Source organism: Myotis yumanensis, unplaced genomic scaffold (genome assembly GCF_028538775.1).
Source record: "Myotis yumanensis isolate MYYU_CA2020_CCGP unplaced genomic scaffold, mMyoYum1.0.hap1 SCAF_13, whole genome shotgun sequence".
Classification (NCBI taxonomy): domain Eukaryota; kingdom Metazoa; phylum Chordata; class Mammalia; order Chiroptera; family Vespertilionidae; genus Myotis; species Myotis yumanensis.
This window is the reverse complement of record NW_027223764.1, coordinates 37,119,231-37,139,513: the sequence shown is the minus strand read 5'-3', so window position 1 is coordinate 37,139,513 and position 20,283 is coordinate 37,119,231. Positions and strand designations below refer to the sequence as shown.

The following is a 20,283-nucleotide window of genomic DNA, read 5'->3' as shown; positions in this document are numbered from 1 at the left end:
ATGAACACCTGGGATCTTTAATTGAAATATGAAGTATTTGAGTAAGATCTACAATGAGATAGGGAGATAGGTGTGAGAGAAACATGGTGAATCATACTTTATAGGAAGTAAAAAAGATCCGCAGATAAATTGAGTAATTTATGGAATATTATAGAGATTCTGAAAAGCTACCAACACATTTATATTTACAAATGGGACCAAAAAGGAAAGACCAGGGAAGGGAGAGCACATTCTACAGGCCAGGCCTTGACATTGCCAAATATTTGCAACACGTTACCTAATGTAAGCCTCACAACAAACCTACAAGGTAGGTGATAATGCTCCCATTTTACAGATGAGCTCATTTAGACTTAAGAAGTCAGTTGGCCACAGCTGTACATATATTAGATGCTGAGCCAGGATTCCCTCCCAGCCCCTTACCACAGTGTTATGCTGCCTGTTTAGGATGCCATAAACACTGTGCATCCCCACAACCTGGCCTCCTGACTTTCGCCAAGTCCATGCTGACTCAATATTTGCTGATGATGAAAGAATTTCCCCATTATCCCTTGACAACAGTTTAACACAGTCTCATCAAGCTCCTCCACAGGAACAGCCAGTGCCAACAGTGAACCTCTCTAGCTTTTAAAAGGCTTTTTTTCATTGAGAACAATAGAATTTTGCTGGGTTTTTGGGTTTGTTTGTTTTTTTCTCAGTTGGAAACCTTAATAACTGAAGCTAAAGAGATATCATACTAACTGACAAAATTCTGGCTCCCAACAGTGGTAAACACACACGATATTCTTAGCTTGGAAGTCACTGTCAATTTACCTCTCCATTTGTCAGCCACAATCATGAACCCACAGAGTAAAATGGTTTTCTGAAGAAGTCAGATTTTCCCCTTGCTCACAGAAAGGATCAAAGCCAAGTAAATAACACTCATGTCAGACTCCAGACAGAACCTGCTTCACAGCTCACCCTGAACTCATGCTTCACATTGTCTCCAGTACCTAAGTGGTCTAAGACTTCCTCATTCTTGTAACAGGCACAGAGAGTAAAGAATTTTGTAGGGAAACATTATGTGTCTTCTGAATGACTATAATTTGCCCACAAATATTTTTAATTCTTTCCTAATCCTTGAAGTATGAAGTAGTTGAGTGAGAACTACAATGAGATGTGTGTGAGAGAAACATAATGAAACATAATTTACAGGTAGCAAAACAAAAGATCCACAGATATCGAGTGATGTCTGTAATATTGGAGAGTATGAAATTTGAACTCGAAGCTGTCAACACTCAGCTTTGTGATTACTTCCTTGAAAATTATGCTTCTCACCAACCAACATCCTACTAGGATCCTAAATTCAGTCTTGCCAGGATGTCTGAATAGACTGAAGCATCTATATCCATTCCGAAGTTTAAGTGTGGGTGTTTTGCTGTGAGACTATTAACCCTGAAATGATTCATCTACTCTCTATCAAATGTAGTACCAATTTCTGTCTTGTTTCCAGCTTTAATCCATCACTACTGTCATCCAAAGCATTTTTTAAAGAGCACTCACTTCAAGCACAAGTTGAGGAGCGTTTCACTAACCAATATAAGCTTTTATCTAGTATTTTAAGTAATCTTGCAAATGTAGACCAGAAAACCATTTAGTTGTAAGTAGAGATAGATTCTAATCTTAATTCCATCAAGATTAAGGCAAAAAAGCTAGCTATTTTGATCTGTCAATGAGCTATTTTGCTTGAAAATTCTACAGGATTAAGCTGTCTCACTAGAAGGCCGGAGTAGATGGATGAACTTCCTGAGAACTTTTTTAGGTGATGTAGACTCGACTAAAATTTCACCATTATCAGCAAACTGCATGTAAAAAAAAAATCTATGCAACCATGTGACATGTGATTTATTTTCTCTTTTCCAAAAGCACACCAAATACAGAGAGATAAGTGTCCCTACATTTTTTTTCAGGCACTATAGAGGTGTCACTCAAGATAACGACCTGACCTCCCTAATGTCCACATGCCAATCAGGATTATGTGCTCTCCCAGCAGCTATCAATGTGAGAAAACCCACTCCCCTGCTTTCACTTAACACATTAGAGATATTCAACACATAAACTATTAAAATTGTGCTCACACCAATATTATATTTTGGGGGGATCTGACAAAAAATAGGTATAGTTTTGGTTCATTCATACTGGACAACTATTGTTGTGTTGTGTTGACTATTGTCATTTTTTTATTTGACAATCTAAGGGGGAAAGAGGTCAATGCCCCTGACTAAATAGTTAGGTATTGCATGTTTTAAAAACTCCTGCAGCCCTGACAGGTTTGGCTCAGTGGATAGAGCGTCGGCCTGCGGACTGAAAGGTCCCAGGTTCGATTCCGGTCAAGGGCATGTACCTGGGTTGCGGGCACATCCCCAGTAGGAGGTGTGCAAGAGGCAGCTGATCAATGTTTCTCTCTCATCGATGTTTCTAACTCTCTATCCCTCTCCCTTCCTCTCTGTAAAAAAAAAAATCAATAAAATATATTAAAAAAAAAAAAAAAACACCTGCAGTACACCAGGAATTCTCTCTCCTTCTCACTAGGGCTGTCTAGGGAGCTCTTACTCTCCTTGGAGGCCATATGTACCATAGGTCCACCACCCTATTACTGTAGTCAAATTCATTGTCATATCAGAAAGTTAGTTTGACAAAGTGGTCGTTGAGGGCAATGCCAACCACAGCACTGAAGGTAGAGGAGTGGGTGTCACTGTTAAAGTCACAGGAGACAGCTTGGTACTCAGTATAGCTCAGGATGCTGCCTGACGCCTGCTTCACCACCTTCATGATGTCATTATATTTTGCAGCTTTCTCCAGGCGGCAGGTCAGGTCCACAACTGAAATGTTGGGTGGGGGGGGGGGGGGCATGCAAGGCCATGCCAGTGAACTTCCCATTCAGCTCAGGGCTGACCTTGCCCACAGCCTTGGCAGTGCCAGTATATGCATGGACAATGCTCTGGGCATACCCTCAGCCATTGAGCCACAGCTTACCAGAGGGGCAGGCCATCCATGGTCTTCTGGGTGGCAATGATGGCATGGACTGTGGTCATGAGTCCCTTCACGTTGCCAAAGTTGTCATGGATGACCATGGCCAGGGGGGCCAAGCAGTTGGTGGTGCAGAAGGCATTGCTGACCATCTTAGGGAGTTGTCAAATGTGTCACTAACCAGAAACTTTTATTCTAAAATATTAATGCGTGGGTCCCCTTCTAGATATTCTGGTTGAATTGATCATGATGGAGTCCAGGCAATTTTGTTTTGTTTTAGGTTTCCCTAGGTAATTCTAATGTGTAGCCAGGGTTGAGAACCACTGATGTACGTTTAATAGGATGTCAATGGTTCTCAAATTTTAGCATACATCAAAATCACAAGAATTACCCCGAGCTTCTGATTCTCTATGTGTGGGTGGGAACTCAGAATCTGCATTTCTAATAAGTTTTCAGGTGATACTAATGCTGCTGGGATGACACTTTAAAAACCACTACTTTATGGAAAGAGGAGTATGGCGAAACTAGCTAGATGTTCACTACACCTGTTCTCTTTTCCTGGATACACAGCTAAAGCACATTTCCCAGCTTCCTTTGCATCTAGATGGCACCACAAGGCTATCTTACCAATGTCATATGAGTGGAAGTGATTTGTCAATTTGGTTGTAAGAGACTTGAGAGCAAGTGTGCCTTTTCTATACTGTCTCTCTGTTTCCTTGTCTGCTGGTTAGATGCAGAGGATCCAGTCTCTGAGGCCCTATAAGATGGTGAAAACACATAGTCTCTAAATGATTGCATAGAACACACCAACCCCATTCCAAAAAACCAAAATAGACTATTTTGTGAGTAAATAATAAGCTCCTAGGTTTCTTATATGCCCTAAGATTCAAGGGTTGTGTTTTGTTTTGTTTTTCAGCAATTAGCCTGTCCAGATAAAATACTACACTTAATACAACTGTGACCTTGTAGGCACGCCAGGTGACATCTCTAAGCCTCAGTTTCATCATCTAAAAATGGGAAATTGGCTAAAATGAGCTCCAAGATCTCTTCCATGTCCAATATTTTATGGTTCTATGATAATATGAATAATTCCTAAGTTAGGTAAAACAATGCTAAATACAAAGAGAAATAAGATTCTCTATTTTATTCAGCATTATTTAGAGCAAGGCTGGATACAGAAGAGCATAGCCCTGTTCCTTACACCTAAAGGTGAATCTGGGGAAACAAAATTAAAGTACATGATGCCACAGTGAGCAAAACAAGGCAGACTATAAGTCTACTTTCTGCCTGAAGTCAGGATCTGATAAGAGCAGGTTCCACTAAATCCTTGACATGCCCTAATGACAACTCAATTGAAATAGAATAAACCAGTGGTCGGCAAACTGCAGCCCCTTGAGTGTGGCTCTTCCACAAAATACCACATGCGGGCACGCACGTACAGTGCAACTGAAACTTCGTGGCCACACTCAAGGGGCCAAAGAGCCGCATGTGGCTTGCGAGCCGCAGTTTGCTGACCACTGGAATAAACAATGGAAGCATTAAACCATTGGACTTAAAACTGACCAACAAATATGAAACAGATAATGAGAGCTACTCTGGTCTTTCTTCCAAGTGATAAGAAGCGGTTCAGGAAGTAAGTGTAATTTTGGGAGAAAGTAATCAAGTTCAAAATAAAGAGGGAAGCGGTTCAGGAAGTAAGTGTAATTTTGGGAGAAAGTAATCAAGTTCAAAATAAAGAGGGAAAATGGTGAGTGTAGAACCAGTGTCCTTATTCACTGAATTCTGAGTTTTTAAGTTAGCCCCATTTTTTATGAGAAAAATTTCCATTGGCTGCCCACAATAAGGTTTCCCAAACTTTTAAATGAATGCAATCACAGAAGTTCCTGCATATTTTTAAAGGAATTGGTAGATAGATGGTAAATGGAATGGTAAGTTATATGATATGATATCATATGATATACAAAAATGTTACTGTGCTTATATAAATATGCAAAGGTATTATCTATTACTAGGATAAATGCCATTTTAATAAATTTTCTTTTTTTAAAAAAAAAATTTTTTTTAATATATTTTATTGATTTTTTACAGAGAGGAAGGGAGAGGGATAGAGAGTTAGAAACATCGATGAGAGAGAAACATCGACCAGCTGCCTCCTGCACATCTCCTACTGGGGATGTGCCCGCAACCAACGTAAATGCCCTTGACCGGAATCGAACCCTGGACCTTTCAGTCCACAGGTCGACGCTCTATCCACTGAGCCAAACCGGTTTCGGCTTTAATAAATTTTCTTACCAAATCCTTCTCCTTGCCATTTTAGCATCTATTTTGTCATTTAAACCAAAAAAAAAAAAAAAAAAAAAAAAAATGGCTGAATATACAAGTAAATTGCTTCTGGAAATACCTGACAGAGCAAAACTGAAATTGACTTTTGAGATGGAAAGTAATAGCTAATTTTTTTTTCCTCAGAGCTATAGATCCTGTGGGAAAGTTAATCAGAATTGCAAAGAACAGTGATCATGGATAATTTACTGAAGCATTTCACAGCTTAGGCTGACAGCGCAGTATGAGAAAAGCAATTGATTTTAGTCTAACATACAAACACAAAAAGATAAAGAATTTTAGAATATATTTTTATGTAAAGAAAAAAAATTAAATATTCTCAGCAAACATTTGCTGAGTAGCTAGCTCTTGCCTTTAGGTTTTTCACACTCTCCCAGGACAGATAGGGTTGATTTAATGAACTACCCCAGCTACCATCATTGCTCGTGGGGGTAACTGGAATACGCATGTGCCTCCCACCATGCTCCCTTCAGATTTATTCACCACCCTGTAACAGGAGTAATTTTCTAAAACATGTCACTCATCTGTTGAAAAGCTTTCAGTCGTTTCCCTGAGAACAGTGTCTGAAAAGCTTTACATGGTAGATAAAACCCTTCAACATCTGGCCCTTTTGACCCAATCCACCCTTTTTTCCACTGTGTGGCATATTGTATCTACTTCTTTCTGTCCACAAACATGTTGTTTGTCAGTCCAGCCCTTCAGAGAAGCAGGTCCAAGAAGGGAGTAGATGCGCAAGAGATTTATTGGGAGAAGTGCCTAAGAAGGACATGGCTGAGGAAGGAGGTGCAAGCAGGGAGACTTCAGACTACAGCACCAGTCTATGAAAGGATAGGGAGAGGATAAAGGAGGGTAGGAAGAATTTCAGACAGGGCAAATCTAAGAAAGCCCCAGCCAGTATGATGGGGAGTCCTCAAAGCAAAGTTGGCCATTACAGGAGTCTCCCATCCCTCAGGGAGGAGCCTGCACCTGTAGTCCCACTGGGCTCAGTGGCTGGCTGGCATAAGCCCAGAGCATGTGTACAGCCAGCCTTGATGCAAACTCAGTTGTGAGCCCTGGCTGGGTTGGCTCCATGGTGGGAGTGATAGGCTGTGGACTAAAGGGTTCCAGGTTCGATTCCTGTCAAGGGCATGTACCTCGGTTGCAGGCTCGATCCCCAGCCCCAGTTGGGGTGGGTGCAGGAGGCAACCAATCAATGTGTCTCTCCCACATCTATGTTTCTCTCTCGAACTCTCTCTCTTTCTCCCCCTCCCCTTACACTCTGTCTAAAAATCAATGGGAAAATATCCTTGGGTGAGCATTAATAAAACAAACAAACAAACAAACAAACAAACAAAAGAAGGAAGGAAGGAAGGAAGGAAGGAAGGAAGGAAGGAAGGAAGGAAGGAAGGAAAGGGAAGGAAGAAGGAAGGAAAGGAGGAAGGGAGGGAGGGGTGGAGGGAGGAAATGGGAGTAAGTAATCACCAAGACACTTAAAATATTAAGACTGAGTTGTGACTAGTGGTAGGCTCTCACAGAGTGTGACTTCCTATCTAGTCTTCTCTGACTTCCTTTAACAATGGCAGACACCAATATAGAATGAAAATAGAAAAGGGACAGGTCTGGAAATTTTTTCAAACCTTAAATTCTGGAAAGTGAATTACAATTTTTTTTAATTTTTTTAAAAAGTATTATATAGGTCCTCCCCCCACCACCACCACATTAACCTCTTCCAGCCTGCTCCTGTCCCCCTCCCCCGCAGGCTCTCACCACCCCATTGTCTGTGTCCACAGGTTATGCATTTATGCATACAAGTTCATTGGATGATCTCTTCCCACCCACCCTCCCTTGTCTTCCCTCTGAGATTCACTAGTCTGTTCATGCTTGTGAGTTATAATTTTAGAGGCAATGTATTTGCATTTCTAAGAATTCAGGTCACGATAAGGGAAAGAAGTAAAGGGGGAAACTACCAATGAGAATGTGAAGTGTATCTAATAAACCTTTTTGTTTTTCCTTTACATAAGCATTCAGTAAATGAATGATTTTGGCCAGAGGAGTTTTTATTGCTTCCCATTCCCTCTGCTGAGAATTCCTTCATCGAAATAACCATCTACCATGAAATCATAATAGCTAGTGTCTAATCTTTTCCAAATTAGATTTATGGATCCTATCATGATCATTAGGGATATTACTTATCTAAGCAAAACAAGAAACAAATAGACCTCCCAGGCAAATGTGACTCTGATAAGGTACAGAGCCTGTAATATCACAGTTGAGAAGCCATTACAAATGCCAAGTTGCTTCCTGATTCACCAGTGTATCCATCATAACAGGAATCCCTCTGATTTCACTCTTTTTTTTTAAATATATTTTATTGATTTTTTACAGAGAGGAAGGGAGAGGGATAGAGAGTTAGAAACATCGAGGAGAGAGAAACATCGATCAGCTGCCTTCTGCACATCTCCTACTGGGGATGTGCCCGCAACCCAGGTACATGCCCTTGACCGGAATCGAACCTGGGAGCCTTCAGTCCGCAGGCCGACGCTCTATCCACTGAGCGAAACCGGTTTCAGCTGATTTCACTCTTAAAATTAATCGCCATAGTCCCCAATCCCAGTCCACATCTGCCTCATTGTGAGGAAAAGAAATGCACTCGCGGCACTCTTATGGGTAGAAGAGTCCTAGAAATAAATACAGAGATGAAGAAGCTCCAATCACTCCATCCCTCTGCTATCATCCCTAGTTTCCCCTTTCCCATTTCAAGCCCCTCCAGACTATGCTTGCCCGCCTGCTTGCCTGGAAGGCAGACATTTCAAAGGAGACAGCCCCAGAAGCTCAAGTCAAAGCAAACTTAGGCATGAGAGATACTGATCATATCTGCATGATGAGAGAGACCCAAAGAAAAACCTCCATCATCCAGAAATTCTCTCACTGACATTTGTACTAAAGGCTGAAAATTCTATCCTCAAAATCTCCTTCTAAAGGAAGAAGGCATTATTGGGAACCTAAGTACTGGATGGCAATAGGACTCATCTGTGGCCACTTTCTCTTACCTCCAAACAAACTTCCCTAACACTATACTTCCCTCTTGAGATATGTCCACTTGGCTTCAGATAAGGAACAGAGCTTATCTGGAACACCAAGTGAGGGGAAGATGGTCATTACTCTATCAATCTCGATTGGACAACAGAGCTTCCTGCTTGAGAAGTAGGTATCATTATCCCATTTACAGAGATGAAGAAACAGAGCCAACAAGCCAGTGTAGAAATACCCCCATCCCCACTCCCCGCTGCACCCCCAATGTTAAATGCCTCACTCAAACACACCTTTGAGGGGTTGCATTTCATATCCAGCCAGTAAGTGCTGATTGCTCCACCTGGGAAGCTCACACTCGCTCTATTCATGTAGCCAGTTCCTCCCCATCCTTTAGATCAGTGGTTCTCAACCTTCTGGCCATTTAAATACAGTTCCTCATGTTGTGACTCCAACCATAAAATTATTTTCGTTGCTACTTCATAACTGTAATGTTGCTACTGTTATGAATCGTAATGTAAATATCTGATATGCAGGATGGTCTTAGGCGACCCCTGTGAAAGGGTCGTTCGACCGCCAAAGGTCGCAACCCACAGGTTGAGAACCTCTGCTTTAGATCTTCTTAGCCAAACTGTCATTTTCTCAGAGAAGCCTTCACTGGTCATCCAATATAAGCTGGTCATCTTTATTTCCTCTCATAGCACCTTATTCTTTTCTTTCATTGCAGTTTGTAAATATACTAGTATACTCACTCTTTTGTTTGCTTATATTCTGTCTGGTTCTTGGACTAGTCACTAGACTGTAAACTCCCTGAAAGTAGAGGTCATCTCTTAGCACCTAGCAAAATAGTCTTGTACATAATAAATGCTCAATAAATATTGCTGAAATAAACAATGGGTAGAGTTGCATTTGTAACCCAAATTACATAATCATTACCACTGTCCATACTGCCTCCCTGTAAATATGAGGTTAAATTCCATTTGAAGCCTGAAGCCTCTCATTCAATAAGACTTCTTCCAGTGGAGCTAAAAGTGATTGCACAGCCCTAACCGGTTTGGCTCAGTGGATAGAGCATCGGCCTGCGGACTGAAGGGTTCCAGGTTCGATTCCGGTCAAGGGCATGTACCTTGGTTGCGGGCACATCCCCGGTGGGGGACGTGCAGGAGGCAGCCGATCGATGTTTCTCTCTCATCGATGTTTCTAACTCTCTATCTCTCTCCCTTCCTCTCTGTAAAAAATCAATAAAATATATTAAATAAATAAATAAATAAATAAAAGTGATTGCACAAAATTCTCTCAGCCCAGGAGATGGTTACATCTCTTCTGAAATGTAAATACTTACCTCAGGGTAGGTAAACCTCTCGGGATAGTCTCTTACTATCGAATCACCCTTTAAATACCAAGTCATGTCCTTTGACCCAGAACTCAGGTGTCTTTGCTCAGAAATCCCTAACCATATAAAAACATAAATATTTTCTTTACAGCCCCACACTACCCTCTGGTCCTCCTCAAGCTGTCATCTCCCAATTTCCTGATCATCCTTCTACTTTGATAAGCAACTTTAGATATTGTCTCCTGAACCTCCTCTAAATTCTGCTCTTATCATGGAACATTCTAACACCCATATGGACAAATGTTTGGGAAGCAGGGAAGTCTTATATTCAAACAGAACTGAGGTAACTAGCATGAACTGAGGTAATATCAGTCAAGAGCAACTCTGAAAAATAGGAGCCACTCTGTACACTCCAAGAAGGTTGAATATAAAGAATTAGAGGTAGCTCAAAGAGCTGGGTGAGTGACACAAAATTCATTGCTGAAAACTTGAGCCTATAGCATGGAGTTGAATGTGTTTAAAGTTGCCTCAAACTTTAAATCTTCATCTGCCTTAAGCAACTCCTCAAATAATTATCCGCCCCCCCCCCCCCCCCCGCCTCCACTTTCCAGTATCCTCTCATTGGCATACTCTAGGGTTAGAAAAGGGAAGAGAATTCTGGGAAACACATTTTTCTGCTCTTAAAAAAAAGAAAGAAAGGCCTTGACTGGTTTGGCTCAGTGGATAGAGCGTCGGCCTGAGGACTGAAAGGTCCCAGGTTCGATTCCAGTCAAGGGCATGTACCTTGGTTGTGGGCACATCCTCAGTGGGAGGTGTGCAGGAGGCAGCTGATCGGTGTTTCTCTCTCATCAATGTTTCTAACTCTCTATCCCTCTCCCTTCCTCTCTGTAAAAAAATCAATAAAATACATTTTTAAAAAAAGAAAGAAAGAAAGAAAAAAGAAAAGATCATACAAGGAGTTTGGAGCTGATTCCAAGTTGACAACAGACAATCTAGCACTAAGGGTAAAGTCTCTATTTATTCTCTTATTCTATTTATTCTCTTATTTAAAAGCATTTATAATGAAGAGTACCTTCTCCAAAAACTTTTCCTTATCCTCACTCCAAGAGATGGCCTCTGGGAGCCATTTTCTGAAGGGAATTGCTTTCGTTGTATATTTCAATTTGTAATTCTTGGTAATTCCAACAAAGAAATACTCAGCTTCCTTTCCAGCAAAGATAAACACTGAGAAATGATGATACTCCTAAACCATCTTTTAAATACTAAATTAAAATGTTGAATATAAATTCATAAATGGAATATAGCAGCTGCTTGAAAACATGCAAAACTGATCCCATTGCTACATTTTCAGGGAGTCCATTCTAGACCACTTACATTTAGGGAAGAGTTTCCTCTAAGATCATGAAATTCAAACCATGAATACCAAACCTTTGATGTGTCAGGTTTTCATGATTGAAAAATTCTGTGTTTTTTCTGCTACAATGAATAATAATGGGAAAGTAAAATAGTAGAATGAATGGTTACATGAAATTGCTTTTAACTCAGCATAAAAACCACAGAAACCAAAAAACATAAAAAGTTCACCAGTTTAAAAAGGGATTGAACTCATTAACGAGAAACTGAAAAAGTCTATCCAACTTAAAGTTAACCTAGACCTTACAAGATAGAAACACACCAACATGACTGCTCTATAAACTTAGTATTAACTACATGAGATGTCTTTAAAATCAAAATATACCATAAAAACATGCACAGTATTTTGCTATAGTATAGCACTTATTGGATAATTGCTGAGTATAATGCTAAGAAAAATTAATAATGTGCCCTAAAGGCAGGGGATGGACAGAAGTATAGATATTCCATAGAATACAACAGACCAATAAACAACTACAAGATAACCTGATATAACTGGAAACTGAAAACGGAAGCTAAAGAGATCATCTGATCTGCAAAGAGCCCTCTGATTTCTCATCCACTATATATAGTTGACCACAAAAAGGAGCATCAGAAAAAATTACCCTTATAATGAACCTTATCTATTCACTGCCCCTCAACTAGGTAATGGACACTCACATCGCAGAACAAAAACTGGAACTCTTTCCTGCACTTCTCTACCCTTCTCTGGTCCTCTTCAGAGTGCTCTTTTTGTGAGTGAGAATATTTATCTGCAGAAGTATCCATTAGGCATATTATATACCAGGCCCTGTGCTAAGTTTGAGGGAGACAAGTCATAAAAACACAGTCTTATTTCAGGAAGCAGACAAGACTCAGAGAATCCCACATCTTTTAATTTAACAAAACCCCAACGCTCCAAGATTTAGCTCGGAAGTAAAATTTCCTAAGACTAACCAAGTGGTGTCTAGTATCCCTTTATCCTTTCTCCCCAGGTATTAAGAGCTCCTTAATAGCCTGATTCAGAAATAGATATAAATCCTTTTTCTTAAACCCTAAACACAGAAGTTTAGATGGGAACCTTTGAAGAGAATTTATTTCATTCTAAAGTAGAATAAAAAAGAATTCAACGTGAAGAATGGAAGGAATAGAATCATGGCCAGTCAAGCTTATCACTTGCAGGTTTCAGATAATTCCTTAGGAGGCTTACACCTGTGTCTCACCGGTACTCTTCTACTACACATACACACTATCTGAGATGACTGCATTGGAGACCCAAGAATTAACAAGTGTGCCCAGCTCCAATTCTGGTTTTATAAAAGAATTACAATCCACTACTCTTAGTAGACTCTCAACACCTTCATGGACAAAAATAATTGACCAGGGCCAGAATGGAGCCTGCAACCAAGGTACATGCCCTTGACCGGAATTGAACCTGGGACCCTTCAGTCCGTGGGCTGACATTCTATCCACTGAGCCAAATCAGCTAAGGCTGAGCTGATTTTCACTATCTCAATATATTTTGCTGTCATCATCTCATAGCTAGGGAACTGTGGAAATACTAGTAGAGTGGGTATACAATAATGTTAATGAGGGTGACACCCTTTGATCCCTTTACTCTCACTTAATCACAACCCCAGTCTTTCATATGGCAATTGGTGTTTTCTCAAGCACAGGTAAAGTTCTATGCAAACACTTCAACCTACCCACCCACCAACCCACCCTTCTTCTTTTTCCAGGTCAGGAAGCCTCTCTTGTAGAGAAATTCTGCGGCTAAAAAGCAATACAAATTTTAAAAAGTAGAACCTGAACAGATGGGGTGGAGAAGTAAAAGACAATGTATGTGGTGGTGTTGTGAGTACAAAGGGAGGATGATTTAAGAAGGCAGTAGCCAGCAGAAACAGATGCTGATAAAATTAAAGCAAGATAATATCCACTGAATGGATCACTTAGGAAATCATTTGAACGGTGGAGACCAAAGCTAGATTTTCATGAAAGTGGGGAAGACTGCAAGCGCAGACCACACTCTCAAATGTGATACTGTGATGAAAGAGAGAGCAGTAGCTAGTAATAGACATAAGGTTAGAGAAAAGATTTTTGTTCATATCTTTAGACAAAGGAGAGTTGAATGTATATGTTGAGTAGAATAACAAAGAGGGAGAGTGTGAAGACTCAGAGGAAAGAGAATAATGAATGGTGCAAGATCTATAGGAGATGGGAGAGAGGGTATTAGTGTGAAGGTGAAAGGCACACATCTGTTCAGACCAAAGGGAAGGAGGGAAGATGGGATATGGACAGGGTAGGTGGAAAACCAGATCAGGCAATCTGCTGACACTGAGGAACTTGGATTTCAAATAATCACTCAGGGAAATGAGATTATCAGTGATATTTTACATATATTAAAGTAGTAACAATAGTAACAGTATAGTTAATTTTATTTATATACTAGCGTCCCGGTGCACAGATTCATTCACATTGAAAGAGAATTCATTAGAACAGTGGTTCTCAACCTTCTGGCCCTTTAAATGCAGTTCCTCATGTTGTGACCCAACCATAAAATTATTTTCGTTGCTACTTCATAACTGTAATGTTGCTACTGTTATGAATTGTAATGTAAATATCTGATATGCAAGATGGTCTTAGGCGACCCCTGTGAAAAGGCTGTTTGACCACCAAAGGGGTCGAAATCCACAGGTTGAGAACTGCTGAATTAGAAGAAATGTTTTAATATCGCTATTCACCCTTTCTCTATAATAGAAGTGTCAATCTAATTCATGATCGACAATGACAGGTCAAAACACACGTGTGCGATTAGTGCCAGTGAGCGCTTTATATGTATCGCACATGTGCAAGTCAACTTAGCTTTTTAATTATATAGATAAATTTGCTTTATTAGACCTGCTTTCTGATTTAGCTAAACTTTTTCCAGCCCAGTGAAGCACCCCAACTTCTCTTTCAGGTAATTGTCAGCAACACAGCAGTAAATATCAACACAAAGCAGATTATTATTGTAGATCACACAGGAAGAACAAAGGGTTAAATATTTAACTGCAGCAGTGTTTGACTATATTCTGCACAGTGAGAAAACCTGAAGTCATTTTCAAGTTCCACCATTTCTTACTACTTTCAGTCAAGTCAAGTTTTTAAACTTTCTAAATCTCCATTTTCTGGCTAATGAAAAGAAAATAGGATTCTACCAAGTCTCCTATCTACCTACTCCAGGACTTCTGTGAGGATCAAATGAGATGAGGCACGTGAAAACACTTCACAAACATTTGGTTAAATTGTAAAATGTTTGCACATAAGCAAGTTGGGCTTCTGAGCTGAAGAAACTCCAAGGAGGCTAGTCGCTAGGGAGAGGAAGCCAGGTGTTGCTACGTGACATCATTACCTGGCACCCACAGCGACTGTTTCTGGGCTGGGCTGGGCTGTGGGCTGCATTTTGTGCCGTGGAGTCTTAGCAGCATTGGCTGTGATTTGGTGGGGTGTTGCTCCAGGGTGCTGGTGGGGCCTGTGTCCCACTTGGGGGAAGCCAAGTGTTGGTTTGTCAGCACCAGGTCCGTGGTGCCATTTCTTTTTAAATAGCCAGTGTGCATCATGGCAGCTCCTGCGTTGAGCATCTGCCCCCTGGTGTTCAGTGCATGTCATAGCTACCAGTTGAATGGATGGACACTTAGTCTTTTATATATATAGACTAGAGGCCCGGTGCACAAAAATTTGTGCACTCAGGGGGTCCCTCAGCCTAGCCTATGCCCTCTTGCAGTCTGGGACCCCTCGGAGGATGTCCACCTGCTGGCTTAGGCCTGCTCCCTGGGGGATCGGGCCCAAGCTGGCAGTCAGACATCCCTCTGGCAGCCTGGCAGCCCTCAGGCGATGACCACTTACCAGCAGGGAGCAGACCTAAGCTGCAGTCGGACATCCCTAGTGCTGCTGAGGAGGTGGGAGAGGCTGAGACTGGCTTGTGGCTGAGCAGAGCTCCCCCTGTGGGAGTTTACTGACCACCAGGGGACAGCTCCTGCATTGAGCATCTGCCCCCTGGTGGTCAGTGTGTGTCATAGTGACCAGTCATTCTGCTGTTAGGGTCAATTTGCATATTACTCTTTTATTATATAGGATGGTTGCAATCTGTTTTCAATATCAGGATCTCCCCAAAGATACTTTTTAAATCTATTTTCCTTGTGGAAACATTCTTGTCAAGAATAATTTTTTAAATTATTTTTTATGTGTATAAAGAGAGAAATTTTTTTTAACACAAAACCCAATTAACAGTGGTTACTCTAGAGGGTAGAAATTAGAAGATGGTCTCACTTTTCATTTTGTATAGTTTTGTTTGAATTTTTTCTTATAACAGGAATTCATTATTTTTTTGTAATCTGAAAGAAAAACAGAATTTTAATCTGAAAGAAAAAGATTAACTTTTTCAATGTCTGGTCCTCTATTCAAGGTTAAATGCCTTTATGATGTTATGACTCAGAGTGGGGAGGCTTCTCCTTCCCATGTCTCAATACTATCTAAGAGGTGAAGGGTCTCTGTCCTTTAGAAGTTATATTCAGCCTGGCTGGCATGGCTCAGTGATTAAGCATCAACCTATGAACCAGGAGGTCACAGTTCAATTCCCTGTCAGGGCACAAGCCCAGAATGCAGGTTCAAACCCCAGTGTGGGGTATGCAAGAGGCAGCTAATCAATGATTCTCTCTCATTATTGATGTTTTTATCTCTCTCCCCCCTCTCCCTTCCTCTCTGAAATCAATAAAAATATTTTTAAGTTATACTCATCTGACACAGAGATTCAACGGTTCTCACATGTAAAATAAGTAAATAAATAAATAAATAAATAAATAAATAGGAAAACCTTCCCTGGATGATGTGGTGGCTTCATGATGTCATCAGTGTCCCAGCCTCTTATCTTTTTCTCCACAATCCTTAGCACATCTTCTAACCTCAAGGTGTCACCACATTTACAAATTGGCCACAACTGCTCCAGGGACCACAAATCTATTTCAGATAGGAAGGGGGAAAGGCCAAAGGAACTTGCAGACTGAGTGAGCCCCCTTTGGAAGGCACTTCCCATGAAGTCCCCCACTCGGCAACTTCCACCTGTACCCATTGACTCGAGTTAACCACATGTCCACCCCTAACTGCAAAGGAGGCTGGGTAATGCAGTTTTCAGATGGTGTATTGCCTTCCTGATCAAAGAGAAGGTTCTTTTTAGTAAGGATAAAAAAGAGACTAGCAGTGAGTAGGCCACCAGCACTCTCCATTGTTATCTGAACCTTGAGATGAAAAATCTTTGACTAAACTTTTGATAATTTTTTTAGCTTACCCTATATTTGAATTGGTATTTCTCAGATTTCTCATCTAAGTTCTAGGTTGTAAAGCCTTAGTGCCTCCCTGATGCTTCTATGCTGGAAACATACCAGAAGGTTGCAGCACCTCAGGCCTACCTCCAGCAGTTTCTCTCATCTCCCCAGGCTTCCTCCTCCTGCTCACAGGCAGGAGTGCTGCCATCTGGCTCAGGTGTACCTTGGCTCAGCTTCCTGGCTTTCTCCCAGGGCTGCACAGCAAAAACTCTTGCTCCTGCTTTGCCACCTGGCTTCCCTCATTTTCTTTTCCCAACTTCCAGGTATGTCTTTTTAAAATTATCAGCATCAAGAGTGACTGAAAATTCATATGAATTCTGACTGTAGCTTATATAAAATGTAAACTGAAAGTTCAGGACAAATTTATAAAAATAAATCCATATATAGAAATGTTTCATAAGGGTGATATTACTCTAAATGCAGGACAAGGATTCAAACAGATGGAGACAAAATGCAGAAAGAAATAGAGAGGCAGAGAAAGAAAAAGAAACAGAATCTGCACTGTACTTTAAGCATTCCTGAAAATTCCTTATCTGCCAAATATGATTTAGATAGACTTTGGGAGAAAAAGTAGAAGCAAGATGCTCTCAAAGATATTTTGTCCTGTTAGAATGTTGGTTTCTTAAGAACAGCAACCATGCCACTTGTGTATTCTATGAAGGACAATTGAATTCTGGTGAAAACTTGATAAGTTTCAAGTGATGATTTATAACACAAATGTTGAAACACTGACATGAAAGCCAGACACCATACTCAGTAGCATGAATAAAGCCAACCCTTTGTTCTGGTCAAACTACAGAATGGAGGAGGGGAATTTACAGGAGGGAAAAAAAGGAACTGAATAGAGAAATAGACTCACATAAATATAGTCAACTGATCTTTGACAAAGAAGCAAAGATAATAGAATGGAGCAAAGATAGTCTTTTCAGCAAACGGTGCTGGAACAACTGCCATTCACATGTTAAAAATTTAATTTATACACTGATTTCACACCCTTCACAAAAATTAACTCAAAATGGATCACATACCTAAATGTAAAGCACAAAACTATAAAACTCTTAGAAGATAACACAGGAGAAAGTCTAGATAAACTTGGGTATGGTGACGACATTCCAGCTACAACATCAAAAGTACTATCCATGAACCCAGCTGGTGTGACTCAGTGGTTGAGTGTCAACCCATGAACCAAGAGGTTCAATTTCTAGTCAAGGCAAATGCCCGGATTGTGGGCTCAATTCCTGGTAAGGTGCCTGCACAAAGCAGCCAATCGATGATGTTTCTCTCTCATTGATGTTTCTATATCTCTATGCCTCTTTATTATAAAAAACAATAAAAAATGTACTTTAGCCCTAACCGGTTTGGCTCAGTGGATAGAGCGTCGGCCTGCGGACTCAAGGGTCCCAGGTTCGATTCCAGTCAAGGGCATGTACCTTGGTTGCGAGCACATCCCCAGTAGGAGGTGTGCAGGAGGCAGCTGATCGATGTTTCTCTCTCATCGATGTTTCTAACTCTCTATCCCTTTCCCTTCCTCTCTGTAAAAAATCAATAAAATATATTAAAAAAAAAAAAAAAGAAAAAAAAAGTACTTTAAAAAAAGATATATAGAGAAAAGATGAGAATGACAATACATCAAAATTTCTGTTATATAACAAAAATGGTACGCAAAAGTTCATAAAATTATAGGCCTAACTCATGAAACAAAAATATCTCAACAACTAATATTTCACCTTAAAGAACTAGAAAAATAAAAACAGAGCCTAAAGTCAGAAGGAATAAGAACATAATAAAAATAGGAAAAGAATTAAATGAAATAGAGAATGAAAAGACAATACAAAAGAATGAAAGCAACGAACAGATGGTTCATTGAAAAGATTAATAATCATGATGAAATTCCAGCTAGACTCAGTAAAGAAAAAAGAGAGAAGACTCAAAACAAAATCGGAAATGAAAGAGGAGAGCTTATAACAGACACCACAGGAATACAAAGGACTATATAAGAATGGTATAAAAGGCTATACACCACCAAATTTTGTTTTAAATAAAATATAATAAAATTTATTGTTGTTTTAAAGATGTTTCACTCATGTGTCATTGGGGAAATTCAAAATAATACAATAAGGAGATGCCACTACACACCTATGAGAATGGTAAAAATCCACACATTGACAATACCAAATGCTGACAAAGATGTGGAACAACAGACACTCTCATTCCTTGCTGTTGAGAGGCATAGTGGTACAGCCACTTTGTAACACAGTTTGTCAGTGTCCTAAACATTTAAGCATACTCTTTTTTTAAAATTAATTTTAGACAGAGAAGGGAAGGGAGAGAAACATGGATTTGTTGTTCCACTTATTTATGCTTTCATTAGTTGCTTCTTGTATGTACCCTGACTAGGGATCAAACCCACAGCCTTGGCATATCAGGACATGCTCGAACCAACTGTGCTACTGGCCAGGGTCAAAATAAACATACTCTTAACATACAATCTAGCAAGCACACTCTTTGGTATCTACCTAAAGGAGTTGAAAACATATGTCCACTAAAAATCTGTACACAGATATTTATAGTAGCTTTATTCATAATTGTTAAAACTTAAAAACATCCAAGAAATGTTCACTAGGATAATGAATAAATAAACTGTGCTACTACATCAGACGATGGAATATTGTTCAGCATTAGTAAGAAATGTTATTAGACGATGAAAATACATGGAGAAATCTTAAATGCATATTACTATATTAAAGAAGCCAATCTGAAAAGACTATATACTGTATAATTCCAACTAAATGGGGAGTGTAAAAGGATCATTCTGGTTGATTGAGGTACATACAGTTACAAAACAGAGGATTTTAAGAGTGGTAAAAATACTCTGACAATACCATAATCATGGACACATGTCATAATGCATTTGTCCAAACTCTTAAAATGTACATCATGAGTGAACCATAACATAAACTATGGACTTTGGGTGATTATGATGTGTCAATGTAAGATCATCAAGTATAAAAAAAATGTAGCACTCTGATGAGGGATGTTGATAATGGGAGAGGCTATGCATGTGTGCATCAGGGGAGATGAGAAAAATCTTTGTACCTCCCCCTCAACTTTGCTGTGAACCTAAAACTTCTCTTTAAAAGATGTCCATAAGGAAAGATAAAAGGTATGCTGAGCAGGCACTGTAGCATGCTCACTGCCACTGGGTGCACCTTTTGATGTATGAGAAACTGAGTCACCTTAGAGACTAAATACTGTACCCAAGGAAGGGCACACACAATCTGTTTGACCTCAGACCCTTCTATGGCTAACCACTCTGATGAAAAGCCTTCTATGGCTCCCTGGATTGATGCATTTGCTCTGTCCCAGGGGAGTCTTGCATTTGGTGAGTATCTAAATCGCAAACCCAGTTTTTGGCATTATCTTATCAAGAAATTGAAGCTGCACTTGGTACTAAAACATAGCTCTTTAAAGCTGTGAAACGTGAAATTGACCTTGAGAAATTTTTATTTGTTCTCTCTTATGTGCAGACTTTTCAAATGACTTAAAGGAAAGCTACAGGGTTTTGTGGTGAACTAATACTGCTTCAAACACAACCCCAATAAACATTAACTGGGATAGGATTAAGATGGGAGTTTTAAAATGCTGCAGAAAGAGAGAGAGAGACAGGTAAGGGTGTGATTCCTCGCAGGCTCCTTGATGAGGCACTCCTGGGATTCAGGCAGGGACACCGACAGCCAAGCAAGCCCCAACTGGCCCGAGCTGTCTCGACACTGAAGGTTCCCTGACCACAAGGTCACCTCTCCCTACATGCTCCTGTCCAGGCTGCTCTTTGATATCCTGGGC

At 40.2% G+C, this 20,283-nt stretch overlaps 1 pseudogene; it reads right to left on the bottom strand.

The window, feature by feature from the left end:
* Window positions 1–2,574: 2,574 nt before the first annotated feature.
* On the bottom strand, window positions 2,575–3,158 carry LOC139022190 (glyceraldehyde-3-phosphate dehydrogenase-like; annotated as a pseudogene).
* Window positions 3,159–20,283: the final 17,125 nt, after the last annotated feature.